General features: G+C 40.1%; 1 protein-coding gene and 2 long non-coding RNA genes across 4 annotated transcripts in view; 1 reads left to right on the forward strand and 2 right to left on the reverse strand.

Moving 5' to 3' along the window:
• The window catches only part of GAB2 (GRB2 associated binding protein 2), a 202,209-nt gene that overhangs the window by 149,360 nt on the left and 27,652 nt on the right, over positions 1-25,197 (reverse strand). The window lies entirely within an intron of this gene.
• On the reverse strand, positions 15,045-24,658 carry LOC144334429 (uncharacterized). The gene is made up of 2 exons (XR_013404232.1): positions 24,536-24,658; positions 15,045-18,021 (listed from the first exon to the last, which is right to left on the reverse strand). It is a non-coding gene; the product is annotated as an uncharacterized LOC144334429 (long non-coding RNA).
• Positions 18,600-23,394, forward strand: LOC144334423 (uncharacterized). The gene is made up of 3 exons (XR_013404226.1): positions 18,600-21,486; positions 21,606-22,239; positions 22,680-23,394. It is a non-coding gene; the product is annotated as an uncharacterized LOC144334423 (long non-coding RNA).

A 25,197-nucleotide genomic window follows, 5' to 3' on the forward strand; every position in this document is an offset into this window, starting at 1 on the left:
AAAAGTTTCAATAAATATCCTTAACTGGACACAATACATGCTACTTTTTGTATTCTATTTTACTTTTAAAATGCTGGTAGCAACTCGTTACCATTGATTTCATTACCTACTAATATATCTCAATCCCCATTTTGTAAAATGCTCACTGCTTGCAATGGTTATTCCACCTCTAGCTTCTCACTTAATAGGCCCCGCAAAATTCCTATCCAAACATATTACTGAGCAACTACAATAGCAAACACTGTGATAGGCCTCGAGTTTGCTATGTGTGGTTAAGTTCTTCAAAAAAGCATAAACCAGGGATTTTATCAAAATTTCCTGAGAAATTTTTCCCAAACTATACATATTTACTACATATCTACTGATATCAGAAGATTCAGTAGATACAGAGTAAGATTTGGACACATGTAATGTTGGGAAAAGCTTCCCAGGTAATAGCATCTTTAAAAAAAAAAAAATATATATATATATATATATGTCTATATAGTATTTTGCAAGTAGTTGGCAACGCTATGCTTGAAATACAAGGGTGGGAATGACTGCAGTCATATTTTTTTTTTAAATTTCAATAGGGTTTTGGGGAACAGGTATTATTTGGTTACATGAATAAAATCTTCAGGGGTGATTTCTGAGATTTAGTGCACCCGTCACCCCCAGGTGATAGCAACTTAATGATCTGAGGTCCCTTCCACTTTTATGAAACAAATATTTGTGTAGGAAAAGGAGTCTGGTAACGGACTAGACATAGACAAGAAAAATGAAACCTCAGATAAGCAGAGGGACTTAACCGTGATTAAAAAGCCACTGGTAGGGCAGGCATTAGAATCCAGCTCACCTGATTCCCAGTCCATTTCAGAAAGTTCCCACTAGGAAAATGAAGTCTCCCTATCAGTGTTCCTTCTCCATTTGCACTGACCTTTTCTTTATCAGAAACTCCCCAGGGCACTGGCTTACTAAATGCTAATTAGATTTCCTCCACCTGCTCTGCGATTTAGAGGGCAGTGCTAAGCAGTGCCCTCCTCAACTAACAAAGCCACTGGCATTCCCGGTATGCAGGGGCTGGCCTCCTGTTCTTTAGTCAACATCATTTAAAGGGCTCCTATCCAAAGCCCTAAGGAGGAAGACAGAAAAGGGAGGGGTATTCCTTGATCCAAAAAATGAAGTACACTCACTGATTGGGATTGATTGTTACTGTGGAGCTGGGTGGGAACAGGGAAAATTCTGGGAGGTAGGAATGGAATCTGGGTGAGGCAAGCAAACTGATGACCATTCATCATCTTCTCACTCCCCCAAGGAATGCTATTGTTGAACTTGAGGGGATGAAGCCTTGCATTGCAAAAAGCCTTCATCCAAAAATAACTTAAGAAACACTTCCCTTTCTCTTCTTGTTTCAATACACAGGTCCAAATTCCGCAGCCAAGAATGACAAGTCCTCCATAATTTTATCCGGCTCTATGGAGGCATCAGAATTTCGTGAATATTCAGCCACTAACTGGCAAAGTTCAGCCTGGATGTTCAGCCATTAACTGCTGTGTAATTCTGGACCAGTTAGTTTTCTCTGGGCTTTGATTTTTCTCATTTGCAGCACTCACTCAGTTGATTTCAAAATCAAGTAAGACAATGAATATACAAATGTTTTATAAACTATAAGGGGGTGTAAAGCTTTAATACAACTCCTAACACAAACTCAATTCAATGCAAACATTTACTGAGTTCCTAGAATAGTGTTTATACAGAGTTGGCACACAAACATTATAAGTATTAGCTGTTAGATGCACAAAAAACATACAGAGTTCTTAATGATGTGGAAATCACAGTCCACTGTAGGAGACAAGCTCTTTAACATAAACAGTACTAAATTTATGTTGATGAGTACTAAAATAGGCTGGGCACGGTGGCTCATGCCTGTAATCCCAGCACTTTGGGAGGCCGAGGCAGGTGGATCACCTGAGGTCAGGAGTTCAAGGCCAGCGTGGCCAACATGGCAAAATTAGATTTCCGTCTCTACTAAAAATACAAAAATTAGCCAGGTACCGTGGCGCATGCTTGTAGTCCCAGCTACTTGGGAGACTGAGGCAGGAGAATTGCTTGAACCCAGGAGGTGGAGGTTGCAGTAAGCTGAGATCACACCACTGTACTACAGCCTGGGCGACAGAGCAAGACTCCATCTCAAAAAAAAAAAAAAAGGATGAGTACTAAAATAGAATATGTACAAAGTGAGGAAGGGGGGTTAATTAACACTGCTACCAAAGAGCAGGGGTTAAGGATTATAAAAAGCCTTCTATATTCACTATATTTTCTCCATAGCCCTATCCCCAATTAAATTCTATTCCCCATCATAGTCTAGATGGGGAATATAATTGGGGATAGGGCTATGGAGAAAATATAGTGAAGAAGCAACTCAAATGGTTGCTTCTCAAATGATCCTCCAGCATTAGAATCTCCCCATCTTTATTCACAAAGTTACATGAGAAATTTTAAAAATCTGCTAACCATTCAAGGAGTATTTAAGCTTTTATTATGTGCAAGGTATTCTTAAGGATGCAAAACAATATAAGACAGGTCCCTGAACCCAATGAATTTACCATTTAGCAAGGGAGATCAATCATATACAAAATTATGATACTAAGGTATATTCCTGAGCCATACAGTATCTCAGGGGTAAAGGGGAACAAAGTTCAAATATCTGGAGAAGCTCCAAGTTGAAAAATTCTGTCCTCTTTTCCCCCATAAACTTGGACCAAGAGTCACAAATACATTCCTCCTCCATCTAGCAATATCCTTTAACCTACTTTGTGCCAGACAACATTCTGCTCATGAGAAAAAAGCAATGAACAAAATAGACAAAAATCCTGCCTTCGAAGGGCATATGGTCTGGAAGTGTAAACGGTCACGTAGGTACATACATGAGTGACTGGTGTGTGCGTGCACGCATACATGTGTGTGATACAGCAGACTGGAAAGCAAATGCTTTGGCTTAAGTGGACAGCTACCACCCAGTTCCAGCTAATTGCTGAAAAGCAGAAATTTGGGCCCAGTGTTCCCAGATCTTGAAGCTGGACATTTTACGGATTTTATGTAAGAGATCTCAGCTTTTAACAATCTACGACTAATTAAAAGTGTTTAAAACACCACAGGTCAAGCAAAACACTTTATAGATGGAATTCAGGCCAAAGATACCAGTCTATAACCTGTCTTAGAACACGTATCATGATTTTTGGCTTAGAGATGCAGTCACTTCATATAGCATTATAAACCAAGTGCTACTGGGCTGGAGGCACAAGATCCAGCCTTTCAGCCAGTATCAAGGAGGTGAGGGCATTTAGCCTGAGCTCCTTCAGAAAACATCTCAGAATACGTCAGTGCTTAATTTTCTATTCTTTGCTCACTTCTCACAGCACTTACTGGCCACATCCATGTTGCCACATGCTGAGGTATTTCTTTGCTAAGAATGGCAAGACCATTCTGTTCAACCAGAAAGTCCATAAACAGCAACTCGACCAATGCAGCTACCTTGATGGTTTGATTATTCAACAGATTAATACTGTTCATGAATATGATTAATTCTGATCTACTCTATAATAGGCTTGCTATTTAGAAATACAGTAAACTTCTGTCACCTGAAATTCTGAAGTCAGGGACTTTATGCAAATTATCCTGGACAAAAAATTTCCTATAGTTAAATCACATTTGTCCAGAAGTCACTGAAATACAGTACTGATGACTGAAAAGCAAGCTACAAATAAATATATACAAATTACTACATGGTCACAATACAAATGTTTTAATAAAAATAGAAACAAAGCATATTTTAAGAAGAATTTCACTAAATATTAGCGCCTACCACATGAGGAAAGGAACAATTAACCCTAATAAAAGTTGGTCTTTCACTACATACGTTTATAACAGAACTACACAGCATGTTAACAAACTGAAAAAAAAAGACAAGACAGCAAAAATAAACTGTATAGGTTTAAGTCTTCAACTTCAGACCTTGGAAAAGCATCTTAAAAGTCAGATAAGGCCAGGCATGGTGGCTTATGCCTATAATCCCAGCACTTTGGGAGGCTAAGGTGGGAGAATTGCTTGAGGCTAGGAGTTTGAAACCAGCCTGGGAAACACAGTGAGACCCCATCTCTACAAACAAAATTTTAAAAAACTTTTTAAAAATTAATTTTAAAATTTTTAATTTGTTTAAAATTAATAAATTTATTAATTAAATTTATATTTATGTGCATGGTAGCACGCGCCTGTAGTCCCAGCTACTCAGGAGGCTGAGGTGGGAGGATCACTTGAGCCCAGGAGGTCAAGGCTGCAGTGAACAATGATTGTGCCACTGCACTCCAGCCTGGGTGACAGAGTGAGACCGACCTTGTCTCAAAAAAGAAAAAAAAAAAAAGTCAGATAAGTCATTCTCAATGCCTGGAAAATTTATCATCCCTGCTGGTCACCAGTTGACTGTATTAATCACTGGCAATTATTACATTAGAAACTTGGTCACCTTGTCTTCAAAATATGGTGCTGTTGCCTTTTAATGGGGTTAGTTTACAGTGTATATAAACTTAATGATAAATCAGCGACTCTACTATATTTGAGCCATGACTTACTGCAGCAAAATTAAAATCTAAAATGTAATGGAATAGCTCAAATGTACCTCTGATCAGCTGTGTGGCCTACGGTTTCTTTTCGTTACCAAAATCTGGGATGTGAAACTTGGATCCCTTATGTAGTGTTTTGTGTTCCCATTCTTTCTCATTAGAGGAGTCGCCCAAGGGCAGATTATCTTGTTATTAGTTTTGCTTTGGCCCAGAGTCTTTCATCGGCAAAACATGCGCGTTGGTCACAAGGTAATATCTGAATAAAAATTTTCAGGGGGAGAAATATATCTTATATACCAGCAAATTAAAAAAACCCAAAGGCATTTATAAGGATGGTCATTTCAGCACATTTTTTAAGTAAATAAAATACTGTAACTGCTTATCAACTGGTTAGATTATGGTTAAATTACAGTAGTATACTCGGACACTACTATAAAGATACTGAGAAAAGTTGAGGTTCATGAGAGCTCCCAGAATGTTATTCACCTAAAGGTTATTACCAGATGATGGCATCTGGCGTGGGGTTTTTTGTTTGTTTGTTTGTTTTTTGTTTTAGCTTTTCTTGATTTATAACGAACATGTACTATTTTAACAAAAGCAATAATCTTTCCTTTAAAAAAGAAAATACAATTGACCTATATATGCAAATATGGAACTACACCCATGGTTTATTTTATCTCACAGGACTTTGGTGCACATTAACCATAAGGATGTAGAACAGTGTCGACACATAAGTATTCAAATATTACCTGATTTATGCTAAGTGAAAAATAACAAGGTATAAAGCAGGGTAAACAGGGCAAGGGTCTGGGAAGGGAAAGATGTTTTTTATTGACTACTACTGTACCCAGGTTCTAGAAAACAGTCTGGGACAAAGCCTACCTGTTTATCATGTGTTGCAATCTCAGAGCAGAGAGCGAGGAAAGATTGGTAGGAAAGGATAGGAGGGAAAGGAAATCAAGGCTATATGCATCAACAAACTGGCTACAGCTTAACATGAAAACACAGACAACTGTTACAGGTTACAGGATGGGTTACAGGTTACAGGATGGGTTGTACGGAACTACTAATATTGTGTGTGTGTGTGTGTGTGTGTGTGTTTAAGCGGTAAATGGAGGAGAAAGGCAGACAGGAAGCAATTTATCTGCTGGTCCCTTCCCTTCTCCAGCTTCCAACTGCACGGGTAAGCGATGTTAACAGCCCTCACTCCCCACTTCCAGGCTGTGTTTACCCAGCCACTCTGGACAGTCACTGGGGAAGAACTACTCCACGTTTGAACCTGAAAGTGGTAGGAGAGGCCAGGGTCTGGCCAAATGGGGCTTAGGCACAGGAGTTGCTGTAGTTCTCTCCACAATGGACATAACAGAGACCAAACCAGATCCCCGCCCTCACAGAGGGAAGACGAGACGGCCAGCACTGTTAGAAAACACGGCAAAAGCAGCAACATCTGAAGACTCACCACTGAGCAAGCAGACTGACTGAGGCACAGATATAAGAAGGGAATCTCGACAGACACACTGAATCTCACACAACACATACCCTTGTATACAGAATGGAACTTTAAGTATCATGTATTTAAAAAAACATACATTAGGAAAAACCTGTACTCAGTCTATACTCAGTGGTCTAATGAAAAGGGCAGGGACTTGGAGCCAGACAGTTCTGAGATTGAAAATCCTATCCATCTGTTCCTTGTTGTGAAACGCCAAGTAGGTTGCTGATCTGTATAATCAGGATACTATATGGTTATAGCGAAGATTAAATGAGCTAAGGTGGCTAAAAGAGATGTTAGGCTCTGGCAGACATGGTGCTGCCTCTTACATAAGAGGGGCTGATTCTTTTCCTTCCCTCATTCAATCCCTCCTCCGTGCTCCTGCAGGACAACCTCACATTATACTGCTAACATCATTCTGCCCAACATTATTTATATTTATGATCACTCGCTACACTGGCAGCTCCATGAGGATGGGATTATTTCTTTGGTGTCCACCTTTGCTGTCTAGTACAGCTCATGCTTATAGCTGGGGCTAAGTACACGTTTGCCAAATGAACCAAGAACTTCAAACACCAATTCTCAGGGGAGACAGCTTTTCATAAGACCATTAGTAAAGTCACTTGAAGGACCCGTGAGACTTCTAACATAGTCTGACAGCTGTACCGGCCAGAAAGGTAGAAAAAAAAAAAAATCAAAGGTTTTGAAGCTAGACAGATTTGCATTCCAATCCCAGTTCCACCTCTTATTACAAGGGTAATATTTGGGCAAGTGACACAGACCCGCTAAAACTTTCATTCCCATAAACATAAAATCAAAATCATACTATCTTTTGTAGGGCTATTTTAAGAAATGAGATTAAATAATATAAACTATTACTCATATGGTGTTAATCTATGTCACAAGGCACTCTTATCCTGACCAAGGTAGGGGAAGCAGAAGAGATTTCTACTGTGAGTAAAAGGTATCTGCTTTTTTTCCTTTTAATTCAATGCATTTTTACTGAATGTCTGCTCTGTGCCAGGCTTTGTACAAAATATCATCCTCTATAAGTTTATAAAGTGCTTTCACCTTAGCCTCTCTCTCTGAGCTCTCACCCTCCTGACTCTGCTTTAAACCTGCCAAGAATACCCACTGGAAATGCTGAGAGATGAAGAGTTTCCATGACCTCTGGAACAGATGTGGATTGTAGCTCCAACAACAAAGGCAGTAAATAAGAAAGATATCCAAGTCTTGGTTGATGACATGGTAAAGAGTAAGTGTGCCAAATACATTTGACCAGCCCCTGGAGGTTCCACAGTGGATATCTAAGGTTGGTATTATTCTCTAGGCCCATTCTACTTCTCTAAAAAAACTTATCTTTCAGGAAAAACCCTTTACAAGAATTTAAGAATTCCTAATTTATCAGCTGCTTGCAGAAAAAGTGCTAAGCAAGGAAACGAACAAAAAGCCAGTTAAAGTAGAGAGGCATGGTGTGTATAACCTGAATAAACCCCAGAAATCCAAGTGTCCTGGGTAGAAAGACAGTCCAACAATCAAAAGTGAAAAAAGAGTAATTCCAGTCTTTACATGCTTTTCTCAATGGATACGAAAAGAAATCAAAATCATAACACACTTTTTATCTCCTAATCAGTTCTCTCATATACTATAGCTGCTCAAGGGTCTCTCACGCACCAACCTACCCTACTCCCAACCTTCAAAACCAGTTTCAAATTTGCATTCTCCCCTTTCCCCTTTATCTTAAAAATTCTTTATTAAGAAGATTCAGTGTGTCTTCCCTATTTTTACATTTTCACTCCATTCAGCCTACTAGAAAGAAGTAGAGTCCTGGAAGAAGACCCAGTAAGAAAGAATCCTTCCACCCTAGAAAGACTTACCACTGGGCAAGCAGACTACCTGAGGGGCAGATAGTACCAAGGCAATCTCGGTAGATATACTGAGTTAGTCAGAAACTAAAGGGAAGACTGTGAATACTAATATGAGTAACTTGTATTTCTCTTTTGACAAATAATAGTACATGTTAACAACTCTTATCTGTTATATACATTATATATAGAGTCAGATATAAAGCAACTAGGTGATTATAATGACTTTTTTTTTATTTATTTTTTTGAGACGGAGTTTCACTTTTGTTGCCCAGGCTGAAGTGCAATGGCAGAATCTCAATTCACTGCAACCTCCGCCTCCAGGTTAAAGTTATTCTCCTGCCTCAGCCTCCCGACTAGCTGGGATTACAGGCATGCACCACCACGCCTGGGTAATTTTGTATTTTAGCAGAGATGGGGTTTCTCCATGTTGGTCAGGGTGGTCTTGTACTCCCAACCTCAGGTGCTCCGCCCACCTTAGCCTCCCAAAGTGCTGTGATTACAGGAGTGAGCCATCATGCCCAGCCACATAATGACTTTTTAAATCAAATAAGAGACAAGCCACAAAACAAAAAAGGTCAAAGTTTCTAAACGTAGAGATAAAAATAACACACTGAATGGGCCCGGGACAATGAAAACTTCTGCAAATGTAAACAAATACTTAAGTAATATATGTACATTGCTTGGAACAGAACCTGGCTTGATACTGGATTAATGTAGTCATTGTTATTATTGACCAAACCTTCTTGGTTCCCAGCTCTTTTGTTGTTAGGTGATCACCCCAACCCCTCTAACAGAAATCACCTCTTTGTGTAGCTGTTCAATCTGGGGAGAGAATCTGACTTAATAGCTCCTCTAAAACAAGGTTCTTTTTATCCTTCTTTGTTGCTCCAGGCTAGCACAGTATCTGACACACAGTTGGAATCAACAAATGCTTGTTAAAGGAATTAGTTCTGCTACCTGAAGATCGTTTATCCTGGAAATCTGAGACTTTACATTTAAAAGCATTCTAATCCCAGGTTGCCTTCTATAGGACCCATTTTTGGCAAGGATTTGACAAATCAGAGGGTCTGACGGAACCAATATTATAACACGATAAGCAGGCCAACTTTAGACACACATTCTAACAGCTTGACTGAAAAAGTCCAAGTTGATCTCAATTTAGTTTTGTAATCCGAAAACACATTTCCTCAATATTCTCCATACAGTTGACTACTATGAGTGTCTCTCCAATCTCATGACCTGTCATCAACCCTCGAAGAAAAACAAAATTACTAAGACCAAGGTCTACAATATAAATAATCTGGTATTCATCACAGGTTTCACTTTTGTTGAGCCATTTCTGAACTCATTATAAAACTATGTCTATGTAGGACCTTATTGTTCATGTCAACAAACACCTACAATAATGGAAAGACTTGGGAGTCACCTGTGGGGAGACCTGAAGTCCTGGGGTCTCTTCCTAGTGCCAGTGCTGCTACTGACTAGACAAGTTCGTGAAGTTGTTACACCTTACTAATCATCCATTTCTTAACGTATAATGATTCAAAAATTTGCAGATGCCTATTATATGCTGGGCATTATGCTGAATGCTAAAAACACAAAGATGAATAATATCCCTATCTTTAAGGGTTTGATATTTTATTGGAGTTGGACAGAAATTATATACATTAAATTAAAATACAATTTAGTAAGTAATATAATGGCACACAGTATTACAGAAATATAAAAGAAAGACCCATTATTCTCTCTAATGGGTGGTTAGACACACCAGGAAACTAAGAACTAAGAAAGAACATGTTATGGGTTTATTCTATGCATAAAACAAGGTGGATGGGTAGGGAGGGGAACAAATGCCAGAATGCAGTTGCTAAATTGGATCTTCAAATCAAGAACAGCCTCAAGTCTATGGAAATATTATTTTAATTGTAGCATGTAATGAAAATTCTATTTCATACACAGGTACACTGGTAACAAAGGGAAGACCACAAACTGCACACTTTGCAATCTTTGCGTATTTGGTTTATTTTGTATTTTCTTTAGAGGCAGGGTCTTGCTCTTTCACCCACACTGGAGTGCAATTGCACAATCATAGCTCACTGCAGCCTAGAACTCCTGGGCTCAAGCAATCCTTCTGCCTCAGCCTCCCAACTAGCTGGGACTACAGATACATGCCACTATGCCCTGCTAATATCTGGGTATTTGAATGAAACTACTACTATTACTACTACAAAATAGTCTCAGTCTATCTTGTGAGATTTTTAAAAATCAAAGGCCACAGCTACTCACTTTCATTTTGAAATGGGGTTTTTTTGTTTGTGTATATATATATATATATTTTTTAAGTCTGGGCACAGCTTAATTAAAGTAGTTTTTGAACCATACACAGTTTGAAAAATCTAAGGCTCTTTCTGATATAAAATGTCTTTTCAGTGGCAAAGATATGGTGGAAATAATTGTTTTAAAATGTTTAACATTAAAAAGGCATTTATTGGTATAGCAAATACATGGTAAAATTAGAGACAGATACATAAACAGATCAGCAATCTAGAGGTATAATTCCCAATATGCCCACTGATATAGAGGTAAATGGATACATCTTGAGATTTACCCATTACAACTGAGTTTCAGATCCCATTCTAGAATCAGGTAGTAATCTGAGCTGAACTAGAGAGAGGCAGAGAAAGGGCCCGGCCACCTCAAAACTTGTAAAGCTTACATAGTCAGTGATATAGCCTTCCATTTCCCTCTTTGACTCACTGATTAATGAGTTACAGAGTGCTCTTCAGATTTTCCTTGGGGTCTATGTTGTTCTAGCTCCTCACAGAGGAAACTATATTCCATTTCATTCAGAAGCTTCATACACAGACTCTCCATTGGCTTCTGGTGCCTGCCAGATGTGCTCAGACCATCCTACTCCTTATATCACCCTTCTGCCAAATCACCTGCAGTACTTTCGATACAGCAGCTCTGTGCATTCCAGATTTAACTGTTTCCCATAGTCTAACAGAGGGAAGTTTATTTAAACTTGCATGTGCAAAAGATCAGAACGTAAGTATAATTAGAGGGGAAATATGGGGGAAATGCTAATCATATGTGTATGAACAGGACCAGATAGGCAGGCAGACTGTTTCTTCCTTAGAACTTCCTGGACTACAAATAGTTTATTTCTGCCTTAGATTGTAGTCAGCTCTTTTTGAGAGCTAAGTACTTACATCCCAGATGTGAACTCAAGCAGCAAAATGAAGATTCCTTAAGCAAAGTCTGCCTGTTTTGGCATTAAGAAGAAGAGTCCATTAATGATAAATAACAATACTTCTAATAAAGAGCTAGCACTGAGACAGTACTTGCTGTGTACCAGATACTGTTCTAAGCACTTTATATATTAACTCACTCAATCTTCACAACAAGCCTCATGAGATAGGTTCCATCATTAGCCTCACTTTAAGGATGAAAAAATTGAGACACAGAATACTCATCTAGTTAGTAAGTAATGGGATTCAAATACAGACCAGCCAGCTCTTGCTACAGCTTTTTCATCTTTTAAGTAAAAGGTTGTGGTTCAGTATATGCGAAACTTGAAAATGTTTTCACACATTCTGTTCTGATTAAAAGATGGGGAATACATCCTTTGTTTACTGTAGGATAAGGCAAGAATAACCATGTAAGTCTGGACAACCTAGGTTTCAAGTTCTAATCTAGGCTCATGATGAGGGAGAGTTGGAGGGGGGCACCGAGACTGACTAGGGAAGTGTCTTAATCAGCCTGGGCTGCTATAACAAATTACCATAGACTAGGTGACTTAAACAACAGACTGATAATCGGGATATTTATCCCTGCCCAAATCTCACTTTGAATTGTAATCTGCAGTATGGGAGGTGGGGCTTGGTGAGAGGTGTTTGGATCATGGGAGTGGATCCCTCATGGCTTGGTGCTGTGAGTCTTGTGAGAGCTGGTCATTTAAAAGTGTGTGGCACTTACTGCCACCCTGACTCTCTCATGCTTGCTCCTGCTTTCACTATGTGATGTGCCTGTTCCCCCTTCATCTCCTGCCATGATTGAAAGCTCCCTGAGGCTTCACCAGAAGCTGAGCAGATGCCAGCACCATGCTTCTGGTAAAGCCTGCAGAACTGTAAACCAATTAAATCTATTTTCATTTTAAATTATCCAGTCTCAGGTATTTATTTCTAGCACTGTAAGAACAGCCTAATACACAGATATTTCTCACAGTTCTGGAGGCTGGGAAGTCCAGGATAAAGGAACTAGCAGGTCCAGTGTCTGGTGATGGCCCTTTTCCAGGTTTACAGACGGCTGCCTTCTTGCTGTGTCCTCACAGGGCAGAAAGGCAAGTGGATGCAAGTTCTCTTGTGTGTGTTCACTTCTTATAAAGACACTAATCCCATCATGAGGGCTCTACTCTCATGACTTAATTTTCCCAAATGCCCCATCTCCAAATTCTATCACACTGGGGATTAGAATTTCAATATATGGTTTTTGGGGGACACAAACATTGAGTAGGTAGCAGGGGGTACAGGGGACCGGCATGTTGACCACATAAGTTTAACTCACTTTATTTTGAAGAACGTGGTAGCAGCAGAAAAGCTTAATATGCTTTGGAGACAAGTGAACTCAGCTTTAGCTCCTGACTCATAAAACATTTAGGTTTTATGGTTCTGGGCTAGTTTCTTAGCTTGAGCTTGTTTCTAGGTGACGTGGGAATATTATCTATTACATGGTATTGTAGTAAAGATTAAATGAGATGCAATGGGCTCATACCTGTAAAGTTTACTTACTATATAGTTAAGTACACAATACAATTTACACTTCACTCTCTCTCCTACTTTCCTATTTTCCCTCCACCCCGCCAGAGATAAGGAGGATGAATCTGCTTCAGACAAAAAGTACTGAATAACTAGATACTTGTTTTACTATCCAGCACTGTTTCCCTTTCTCATGGTGGAAACTGCTTTTCATGAGATGTAAACATGATTCCGAGTGAAGCTGTCACTCATCCCTCTCCACACCTACCATGTGAGTGTCGGGTAAGGCACAGGTAGCTCTAGCCTGACTACTGTAGTTTCCAATCCCCTGGCCATAGTGGCTTAGTCCAAGGGTAGAATTATGACCCCAACTGTCAGTATCCTTCCCCAGGATTTTAAATTTGGAGTTCTAAAAGTGAGGACCTTGCCTTTTGAGTTACAGAGATGAGAGGACTGAGGGTTGCCAGTGATCTCCTTTCTTATCACCTACAGACAGCTTGCCTACAGGAGAAAAGAAAGTCAAACACAAACAAGCAGTATGAGTTACAATGAGCGCCCTTGGGCCACTGAAACATGATTGTGTACCCAAGGTCACCTGGTATCTAGAAAACATTCAATTTTCTGAGTTTCCTTATTATCATACCATTACATTTCTATTTCTTGCTTAAATTTACTTGAGTTGGCTTTTGTCAGTAGCAATTCCAAAAGTCCTTACAACATGAATTTATATTTTCTGTCAGACTTTTCTGCAAGGTGCTTTTCAGTCAAGATCCCATTCAATTCTCACAGCAATCCTGATGTGAAGGCATTGGTTCTCTTTCTCCCCTCACCCTGATTGCATTATCTGTGATGGTGTGAACCTCTTTGTAAGCCTAGGATCAGAGTACAGGATTCATAGTCACTTTTTTCTTTTTGTTCTTTTGTTTTGTTTCTTTGAAACAGGGGTCTTACTATGATGCTCAGGCTTGTCTTGAACTCCCGGCCTCAAGCAATCCTCCTGCCTCCATCTCCCAAGTAGTTGGGATTACAACCATGAGCCACTGTGCCCGATAGACACTTCTTATATTTAACCAAACCATATGGCAGAATAGAGGCCTTATATCCACTTACCATACCAACTAGAATACATTCAGACTATACCTGCTTAGATCACATGCCTAATCCAAAATAATCATGGTGGCTGAGGGAATGGAATGTGCTAACTAGCCAAACCTGAAGCATAGGATAGACGGAGCCAGCCTCCCCAGAATCACACAGATGTCTGAACAGAAATTAAGGTGTTGCAAGGAAGGAGAAAAGAGATGAATTTAAGAGAAGCAATAAGTGTTCATTATATACAAGGAAAATTGGAATGATCAAATTATTAAGATCATCCAGCTCTCTGAACCATCTGATCAATAACTCCTCCTGTTCACATTACTTCCTGTTGTGATCTCACACTTCTTCAGACTAATTTAAGACTGTGGTTCTCCAGAGGCTTCAGCTATTCTCCACAGAGAAGCTAGCTGGTGTGTCGATGACTTCTAATCACTCATCCTGAGTACCAAATTGAAATGCTGATTTGGCAAGATTATTAAAAGATCTCAAGGCACTTTCCAGAACACAAAAGACTTGATTAAAAGTGAGTATCTCGAGTCAATTAAAATGTCCTTGGCTGTCTTTCTTGCCTTGGTTTCCTCCTTAGTAAATGTAAATTCAAAATAACAGGGAAATAAAAAAGGTAAAGCTTCTCTTTAGGAAAGGGTTTTCTCACACAGTTGACGGACCAGATAGATTTCCTACTGGCTGGACTGACAACAGTGAGCAAATGGGTCCTGATACCTTCACCATCCTATGATTTTCAACAAGCTACTGTATTTCATTAATTCAAATTCAGTTCTTTTTAACATCAAAATCAGAATGTTTCCTACTGTTGATAGTGTCTTACAGTTAAGCTGCAGTCAGGACACAGTTGTCATTGCCTGCACAAGGGTGTACTTGGTTGTCATGTCTGGCATTGTGACTGGACAAATACAACCCTGAACAAATAAATCAAGGGCCATTTTAGGGAGAAACATGAATTTCAATAGTTGTGAGACTTTTTGCTAAGATCTTCTAGTAAGACCAAGAAAGTGCCAAAGTTGAAACTTGCAAAATACGTGTCAGTGACTTGAAATAAAAATTTGAAGACAATGTTGAATCATTTTTAAGAAACGTTGCACCATCAATACTCTTAATGGCATGCAGGGCAGTTATTATGTAGGCAAATATGGACAATGAATTAAAAAGTGATTCAAAGCTAGGATTATTAAGTAGTTTTAAAAATTGTTTACCGATGTTTCATTTATACTTTTCTTTTTTGTGTATGCAAGAGAGTGATGGACGATAAATATATGTCCGCACATATGTCCGCATAAGTCTGTAAGCACTCTTTCAATAAGGCATTTATCCCTCTGCTTAGTGGAATACAAAATAATTGTGAATGACATTGAATGAGAACTTTTTTTTTTTTTTTGAGACAAAGTCTCGCTCCGTCGCCTGGCTGGAGTGCAGTGGCGTGATCTCTGCTCACTGCAACCTCCGCCTCCTGGGTTCAACTTCTCCTGCCTCAGCCTCCCAAGTAGCTGGGACTACAGGTGTGTGGACCATGCCCAGCTAATTTTTGTATTTTCAGTAGAGTCGGGGTTTCACCATATTGGCCAAGATGGTCTCGATCTCTTGACCTCGTGATCTGCCTGCCTCGGCCTCCCACAGTGCTGGGATTACAGGAATGAGAACATTTCTAAGGCCTCATTTGAAAATTTGGATGATAAAGACTCCCTAATAGCTGCAGAATAAAATGCAGATAAAACACAGCATTCAAAGTCCTCTATAACATGGCCTAAACCTACATTTTCCACTCTTGTCTCCTATCACACTTCCAAGTCCACTGCATACTGTGAAGTTAAACAATTCAAACTGAAAGCTGTTGGAACTTTAAATTATTCGGAGCCTTGGGAGGAATGTGGCTATGCAGCCTGAGTCACATGTCATGCAGCTGCAACTTCTGCCCCCATTCCCCACTCCCAACCTCCCCACCCCGTAATTAAGACCAAATGGCACCAGAGATAAGACCATCTCAGAATGTTGTCCCTCCTCATGGAGTAATCTTCCTTGGAATGTAGGAATCTGTAACCAGTCAAATCACTGTAATGTATGCACTGGTCTTGTATGGGAAATGTTGTAATTCTGTTAAAATTTCTGTGTCTCTGCCTATATAAGTGAAACCTTATCTTCTCTAGTTTGAAACTCTGACCCCATTCATTTGGAATCAGTGTCTCCCAGGTGGCCATACTCAAGCTTTGCACTCAAATAGACTCTACTTAATCATATTTTCTGAATCTCACTATTTAAGGTTGATGATACCAAATTATACACATCGTTCCTTGAAGATTACCTGCTCCTTTTCACTTCTGTGCCTTTGTTTCTTCCACTGAAAATGTCCCATCTCCCATCCATCTCAGCAGCTCCATTTACTAGAAGGTGGTCTTGAATAGCTTCTTTAATCTCTCAATTCCTCAGTTTTCTAATCTTTAAAATGGGAATCTAACTTTAGGTTTGATTTGAGGATTTAATGAGCTAATACATAAAAAGCCCTTAACACAGAATCCAACTAACCTGTGCTCAAGCAGTATTATCTGTGTCTTGAGAAATGAGTCTCAAAAAAGTAGTGAACTGGCCAAGGGCACACAGCTTATTTTAACAGCAAAGGCAGAATAAGAACTTAGACTTCCTCACTCCCAGAACAGAGCTGTCTTTAGATTTAAGAAATGGCTCTTCCTCCTCCCACCTCCTACAGCCAAATACTGATAGATTGATGAGAAAGGTTCTTCTTTTATCTCCCTAGAAGCCTGTTTCTCCCTCTTCCTCCTTTGCCTGTATCAGATGTCTTAAACATGTTACTAAAAACTAACAGGTAAAGAGACAAAAAAGGTTCCATGTCTGAGCACATTCGACCCTGTGTTAAGCAAGTTAAATGAGTTTATCATTTCAGAGCCTCCAATGTATTATGTACCTATAGAGTCATCATGAAAAAGAAATATAGTATGGATTGTTTCTCAAATTATTTAATCAGAGAACCAGAGGTGGCTCTATCACATGTGTGAGGTAGGCCATTAAAACCTACACACTTAACTTTGCAGTTTCCTGCTGCTTAAAGAATAATAGCTCTAACTTCTTAACATATGAGAATCTTCATAACCTGGCCGTGCTAATCCCACCACTTCTCACATATCAGCTCCATCTCATCATTCCAGTGTGTCAGGAACAAGTTTCACAAGCTGTTCCCTTTGGCTAAAAGACCTTTGTTCTCTTCTTCTAGTCCAAGTTTTACTGATCCCTCCAGACCTGGTTGATGGAACGAAACCCTGACGCCTTCTCTGAACGTTCGCAATCAATTAGCTGTACCCTCCTCTGTGCTCTCATGGCACTTTGTTTATGTTGGAATTGCAGCATCTCAGTGGCTCTCAGTTACCATTGATTGATTTCCTTCTACACCTGGCTCCTGAAGGCCAAGGACTGTCTCATTTACATCCCCAGTGAGAGACATCCTGTAGGCACTCAGTAAAAGCCTACATTTCCTTAGCTCCCTTCTGCTGGGGCAATATTCTAAAACAAAGCTTTCCTGGATTCTCAAAGACCTGAGGTATGCTTTTTTTCCTAGTGTAAATAACAATAGGGATACTTACACTTTAATGCCTAATAGACCCTCCAAGAACAGCAGTGTATTGGTATTGAATAGTACTTTACATAAAATTAAGTCATCATGCATGGAAAGAAAAGGATTCCTTCCTTTTCAGTCAGTTGTAATCACGAGACCCTTTAGACTTAGCCACAATAAACCCTATTTTTCTAAACGTTCAAAAGACTGTCAAATATTGTTCCTCCAATTTTAATAAAGTCCCTGTAGATTTGAGAGCAGAAAACATTTATTTTATTTGTTACTAAAACAAGGAACTCTATTAAAAATCAACAGTATGAGATGAAAACTAGAGGTTATGAGCCATGATTCTTTTACTCATGGTAAAGGTTTCTGGCCTCTCAGATTCCCTAGACTAACGTTTCTCAGAAAACACATTGAGTGTATCCTTTGTCTGACTTTAGAAATAGTCTTCCAGCCAGGTGCAGTGGCTCGCGCCTGTAATCCTGGCACTTTGGGAGGCTGAGGCGGGTGGATCACCTGAGGTCAGGAGTTTGAGACGAGCCTGACCAACATGGCAAAACCTTGTCTCTACCAAAAATACAAAATTAGCTGGGCGTGGTGGCACATGCCTGTAATCCCAGCTACTCTGGAGGCTGAGGCAGAAGAATTGCTTGAACCTGGGAGGTGGAGGTTGCAGTGAGCTGAGATTGTGCCATTGCACTCCAACCTGGGCAACAAGAGCAAAACTCCACCTCAAAAAAGAAAAAACAAAAATGAAATAATCTTCCAGAAAAGGCTGTAAGTCATGACTGGCAAGTAGGGAATACTACCATTTCCACGAAAAGCTGGCATAAGATAAAAAATTCATTAATTCAAACACTGAAACACAAGGAATGGCATAGCTACAACGCCTTTTTCCTTTTATCTTTTTTTTAAGAAGTGGCGTCTCAGCTGGGTGTGGTGGCTCATGTGTGTAATCCTAATACTTTGGGAGACGAGGTGGGCAAATCACTTGAGCCCAGGAGTTTAAGACCAGCCTGGGCAATGTGGCAAAACCCTGTCTCTCCAAAAAAAAAAAAAAAAAAAAAAAAAATTAGCCAGGTGTGGTGGTGTGCACTTGTAATGCTGGCTACTCAGGAGGCTGAGGTGGGAGGCTGGCTTCAGCCCAGGAGGCAGAGGTTGCAGTGAGCTGAGATCATGCCACTGCACTCCAGCCTGGGCAACAGTGCCAGACCCTGTCTCAATTAATTAAATGAATGAATGGCCACAGACCTCGTCCCAGGAGTAGTGAGTCAGGGTAAGGTCTCTGGGAGGTGGAGGGATTGAATGGGGGGGGATGATCTTCCAAGGTCCCTTCCCAGGCTCCCAAAATCTTGGAGCTTTACTCGCTAGTATCACGGGCTCTCCTGACATCACTTTTCAGTGATGCAGGAGCGGACAGCTTCGTTGCCCAGAGCAGCAGGGAGGTGTGGCAACAGAGGCATAGCCTCCAGGGAAGGCAGAGCTGACTGAAGTGTTTGTTCTTGGGAAGATCTATTCATTGATTTTGTACCAAACCTGACGCACCTCGAAGGTGACACCAGGTGGGTGTCCACGTCACACACAGGAGTAAAACTCTTCCTAGAGTAAATGATAACGAGAGAGCTGAAGGTAGATGCATGCTTGAACTCCCATATGGGGGTTATGTGGGAGATTAATAGGTCTGTGAAAGAGAACTCCAGTCAGAGTAAGAAATACAGCACACAAATAGAGATTCTTGGTCCTGAGAGTGCTCGCAGGCACTTCTGGAGCTTCTGTTATCAGGAAGCAACTGAACTGCTTGAGGCTAGAAATTATGCCATCAGTGGCTGAGGCCAGAGATCTACCCAAAAAAGCAGATCTTGGAAATGCTGGTACTAGAGCAGTTCCTGACCATTCTGCCCAAGGGACCCAGAAGTGGGTGCAGAAGCATCATCCACAGCATGTCAAAAAGGTTCTGGTCCTAGTGGAACGCTTGCAGAGAACCTGGTGGAACAAAGAATGATGTCATAGCCCATGAGCTTTAGTTATGACACAAATCTACACACACAAAGAATTCACACATGAGAGAAGCCCTTTAAATGTCATGAATGTGGGAAAAGATTCATTCACAAATCCCAGCTTATTAAACACCAGAGAACTCACACAGGTGAGCAGCCTCATACTTGTAGCATATGCAGGAGAAACTTTGGGAGGCAGTTGAGCCTTCTTAGACACCAGAAACTCCACAGAAGATGGGAAGCATGTCCAATGTCTCCAAACTGAGGAAAGTTACCATGTAGAGTTTAACCTTAGATATGATGAAAGAATACAAAATTATGAGGCACCCAATGACAGGAATCTGTCATCAATAGAACATTTGGGAGGGGTACATGTTATGCTTAACAAAAAGTTATCTAACCTGTCTTATTCAGCATTGAATCTTCAGTGCCTAGCACAAGACTGATACATAATTAGTATTTTATTAATAAAAAAAAATGGAAGTGTAGCTATGAGACATCTTTACCTATCTATCTATATGTATGTATCTGGTTATTTGAAGCTTCCCCATCCCCAGGCAGTGCTTGACAGATATATGATGGTCAAGACTCTTAGATTCATTCTTTATTTTTTATCAGGAGAGATGGAAAATAAGAGTACCTGCGCCCTCTCTAGGGAGTTCAGAGAGAATTACTAAGTTAGGGACAGTTTCAATAGCTATCATTCTATCTATGTGAACAACCAAGTCCAGGACTCAGGGAACTTTATAACAGAAAGAGGATTCAGTGTTTGCCCTGGGAGAAGTGCCCCATTCTAGTTGCTTCTTTCGTAAGTACTCACTACCACAATGTCTTCTGTCAAGGAATTACAAGTAGCAAGGGAAGGTCTGGCTAAAAGGACAGACCTAGGGACCTTGTGAGCACTTGATATCTCTTCTCTTGCTGACTCTGTCAACACAGATACACAAAATGAAATGATGAAGGAGGCAGTCTTGGCCCTCATCCAGGTATCTATTTCTTTGTAGAAAGTACACATAAGTAGTGAAGGTCTTTTTCTGACTTTCATTATGTGCACTGGATAGAGGCTTTCAAACTGGTGCCACACTGCTGCAGGGCCTAAAGGAAAGCCTGTCTTTATGGCTGATCAGCTACAACCCTACATGCCTGAATACTCTGCAAGAAGGCCTGGAGGTTTTGCAAAACTGATTTATTGAGAATGGCAAGGAGAGCCCTGTGACCTCTTAGTGTTGGTGCACAGCTAATACCAGGAGGGAACATCCTGAAGTGTCAGAGCAAAGTAAGGCGTGTGGCTTAGAGTAATGACCTCAGTCAGGGCCAGGTCAGATGGAAATTGTTTACTCATGTTATTGGTTTTCCTCTCTTCCCTACTGGCCAAAGTGACTGTCTCTTATGAAAAGACAATGTGATGTCAAGGGAAGTTGGAAGGCATGGATTTACATCTATGTCAGATCCTGGTTTATAAATGTTGGCCAAGCCTTCTATGTATTTATTTCATAAAATTGTACTTTTAAATGAAAATCACATTTCATGTTAGATTTAGACATTAAACAAAACTTTGTTACCAAAATAATGAATGAATGAATGAATGAATGAATGAACGAACGAGGTGGGGTCTCACTTTGTCGCCCAGACTGGAGTACAGTGGCTAGATCATAGCTCACCGTAGCCTAGAGCTGCTGGGCTCAAGCAGTCCTCCTACTTTAGATTCTGTGCGAGCCACTGCAATGGACTATCTTCTTTTTCTTTTCTTTCTTTTTAAAACTCTTCTTTTCCTCACACTGTATGACCTCTGAGGCTCCAACTACTCCTTATCTGGCATGCTTCCCACATGATCCTTTGGGCTGTCATCTTCTCTCGATGTACTAGCATTGGTCTAGGTTTTCAGATACACTTTCTGAAATATGCATTTCTAAAGTCTGGGATACAATATTCTTGCTCTTTACTGCTAACAAACTAAATTGACCATCACGTTATCAAGTTCTCATCAAGTTGTATTAACAAAATCTTTACCACTGGGTCAGAATTAAGTTCACAGTAACAGTGGTCTCTCAGTGGGTTGAGAAAGCAAAGTTGTTAACACAATCGAAAAGGATGTGTAGCAGCAACATGGCACAAGTATACATATGTAACAAACCTGCACGTTATGCACATGTACCCTACAACTTAAAGTATAATAATAATAAATAAATTAATTAAAAAAAAAAAAGAAAAGGATGTGTAGAATTGCTTAATCATTACATAACCAAATAGTTGAAATCTGCCATCACTCACATATCCTGCTACTGTCAGACTGTATAGAGTTAGCAAGAAAAATCCACAAATAAATGACAGAAGGGAATCACAATGGAATAAGGAGCTTTACTCACAATCTGCCAACTACCCCATGTAGAAAGTGAGGCTCAGAGAGATTAGATGACTTATCCAAAGCTACATTCCTATTAAACAGTAGAGCCAGGATTCAAATTCAGTTTATTTTATATAGAGACACCAACCAGGCACTAGAGGAAGATTGCTTGGGGTCAAAATGTGGTTCTTTCACTTTCTAATGGAAACATCTTTTGCCATTTTCCTAAATACCCTGTTCCTTAGTTTCTTATCCACAAAAATGGAGAAAATAAAAGTGAAGGTTAACTAATACATAAGAAATGCACAGGACACTATATATAGTAAGTGCTCAATATGTACATAATATGCATAATAAATTATGACTCCGCATTTTTTTTTTTTTTTTTTGCGACAGAGTCCAGGCTGGAGTGCAGTGGCACGATCTTGACTCCCTCCAATCTCTTGTTTCCTGGGTTCAAGCGATTATGGTGCCTAAGTCTTTCAAGTAGCTGGGACTACAGGCATGCACCACCACACCCAGCTAATTGTTCTATTTTTTAGTAGAGATGGGGTTTTTTGCCTTGTTGGCCAGACTGGTCCTGAAGTCCTGACTTCAAGAGATCCAGTTGCCTCAGCTTCCCAAAGTGCTAAGATCACAAGCGTGAGCCACTGTGCCTGGCCTCCACATTGTTTTTTTTTTGAGACAGGGTCTTGCTCTGTTGTCTAGGGTGGAGTGCAGTGGCATGATCACAGGTCACTGCAGCCTTAACTTCCTGGGCTTGGGCAATCCTCCTACCTCAGCCTCCTGAGTAGCTGGGATTACAGGGATGTGCCACCACATCCAGCTATTTTTAAGAATTTTTTGTAGAGATAGCGTCTTGCTTTGTTGTTTAGGCTGATCTCAAACTCGTGGGCTCAAGTGATCCTCCTGCCTCAGCCTCCCGAAAAGCTGGGATTACAGGTGTGAGCCACTGTGCCTGGCATCATATTGTTTATAGATGGGGTACACAATATATTCCCAGAACATAATTTCTCTTATCTTTATCCAAATGTTCTCTGCCAACTACTGCCCTCAGAGCTATGGGTATCCTTAGAGAACAAACTTCAAAATAAGCAAATGCAATGATTCTATTCCCACCATCAGTTCTGCTTACTTTTGTTTTGTTAAAGGGAGAGAGACAGAGACTGAGAGCAAGAGCAAGAAAGAAAGTTAACTCTTACCTTGCCTTAAATCATACTTCTTTGGATAGAAATAGAAGAATGAGAAATTCCACCTAACAGAGAAATGAACTAGGGATGTGTTGGTCAGAAAAGATGTTTCTTCTAGAAATCTACCTAAAGAGTCTGTCAACAGAATTCAAACTGATATTTAATGAGTACATATTAAGTATTTACTCAACAGGTGGTAAAATTAGCACAAGACCTAGTCTTTGCTCCCAAGGTCCTCCTAAGCTAGCAGAAGAGAGGTATTCATGCTTCTAGTTTCTTGGCAGAATGTGTTAAGTGCCAAGATAGAGTCTCAATCAACATGTTCTGAGATCAGAACAGGGAAAATGACATTTTACTTTGGGGGAAACATCTGAGATTGACATGAAGAACAACTCCATGTTCTTCTCTACCTTTTCTTTTAGAGAATGACAGAGAGAAGCATGTGGTTTTCTTTTTTTTTTTTTTTTGAGACAGCGTTTTGCTCTCGTCGCCCAGGCTGGAGTGCAATGGCGCAATCTCGGCTCACTGCAACCTCCGCCTCTGGGGTTCAAGTGATTCTTTGGCCTCAGCCTCCCAAGTAGCTGGGATTACAACCATGTGCCACCATGCCCGGCTAATTTTTTGTATTTTTAATAGAGACAGGGTTTCTCCATGTTGGTCAGACTGGTCTCGAACTCCTGACCTCAGGTGATCCACCCGCCTCGGCTTCCCAAAGTGTGGATTCCAGGCGTGAGCCACCGGGCCTGGCCGTGGTTTTCTTTTCAGGTGAGAATGTTCTGAAAATAGTGGTGATGGCATAAATACACTGAAAACACTGCATATGTACACTTCTAAATGGTGACTTTTATGGTATGTGAATTATATCTCAACAAAGCTGTTATTTTAAAAACAGAATTGAGACACCATAAAGTTGAAGCCCCTTTTACCATCCCTGCCAGTCAAATCCCCACAGGTTACCAATATCATCAGTTCAGTATCACACTTTGTTATACCTTTATCCCTCACAATGCCTAGCTGAAGTTCTTGCACACAGCAGGAATTTTAGGCATTTGTTGCATAATAATGTTGTACATGGGTAAGATAATACTTTGTTCTTTTCCGCATAATATAGATCTTTTTGTATCTACCACCACATAAATTCAGTAGTTCAGGACCAGGCAGCTTTAGGGTACAGTTTATGTTAACACCACACACGTCACGCGCAGTAACAAAAGAGAATAGTAGTCACTGGCTCAAAGCTTACCAATCACAAATTCAGTTAATAGAAAACCTTGATATGGAAGTTCATGAAAATGAGATACCTTGCATCTGTTCCCTTGGTTTACAAAGGGTTTGAAATAAACAAAACTAGGCTTGGTGAGGCTATTGCTTTATAGCCCACAACAGCAAGCTGTAAACAAGTGATTTCTCACTAGGTCAAGCCCAACTTACACAGAGGCCTTAAACAGTCTCATAAAAAGACTTTTTCCTTTGGGAAGCCGAGGGAGGAGGATCACTTGAGGCCAGGAGTTTGAGATCAGCCTGAGAAACATAGTGAGATCCCATATCTACAAAAAAGAAAATAAAAACTAGCTGGGTGTGGTGGCAGGTGCCTGTAATCCCAGCTACTCAGGAGGCTGATGCACAAGAATCACTTGAACTAGGGAGGCGGAGGTTACAGCGAGTCAAGATCGCACCGCTGAGCCTGGGTGACAGAGCGAGATTCCGTCTCAAAAAAAAAAAAAAAAAAAATATATATATATATATATATATATATATCCCAATATATAATATATATATATATATATATTTTTTTTTTGCTCTCTCTCTCTCTCTCTATATATATATATATAGCTAAGAGACTGGTGGACCAATAGAGGCCTATGGTTGGAACGAAGAGTTCTCAGTGTATAGAGACTTTGAGACAGATGTCCAATACCACAATCTCCTCCAGTAATGGGTTTGTGCACATCACTCCAAAAGACAGAATGAGTCTCAATAGGTGACTCAGGAATACATCAGAAATTAGACACTGAAGTAGAAAATTCCACACAGATACCAATGTAGATATCCTCTTCTCTCTCACACAAATACATAGTAAGCATTACATAGTCAGTTATATGTATGAAACATCAATGGTTTGCCAGACACTGTTCTAGATTGATGAGGATCTGGAGATCAATAATGCAGATGAAATCCCTGCCTTGACCAAGTAAGATTTTCAGCAGAAATAGGGAAGTGGGCAGTACTCAGAAAGAGGAAGTATTTACTCAAAGAGTCCTGATTAGGAA

This window comes from Macaca mulatta, chromosome 14 (genome assembly GCF_049350105.2).
Source record: "Macaca mulatta isolate MMU2019108-1 chromosome 14, T2T-MMU8v2.0, whole genome shotgun sequence".
In the NCBI taxonomy this organism is placed as follows: Eukaryota; Metazoa; Chordata; class Mammalia; order Primates; family Cercopithecidae; genus Macaca; species Macaca mulatta.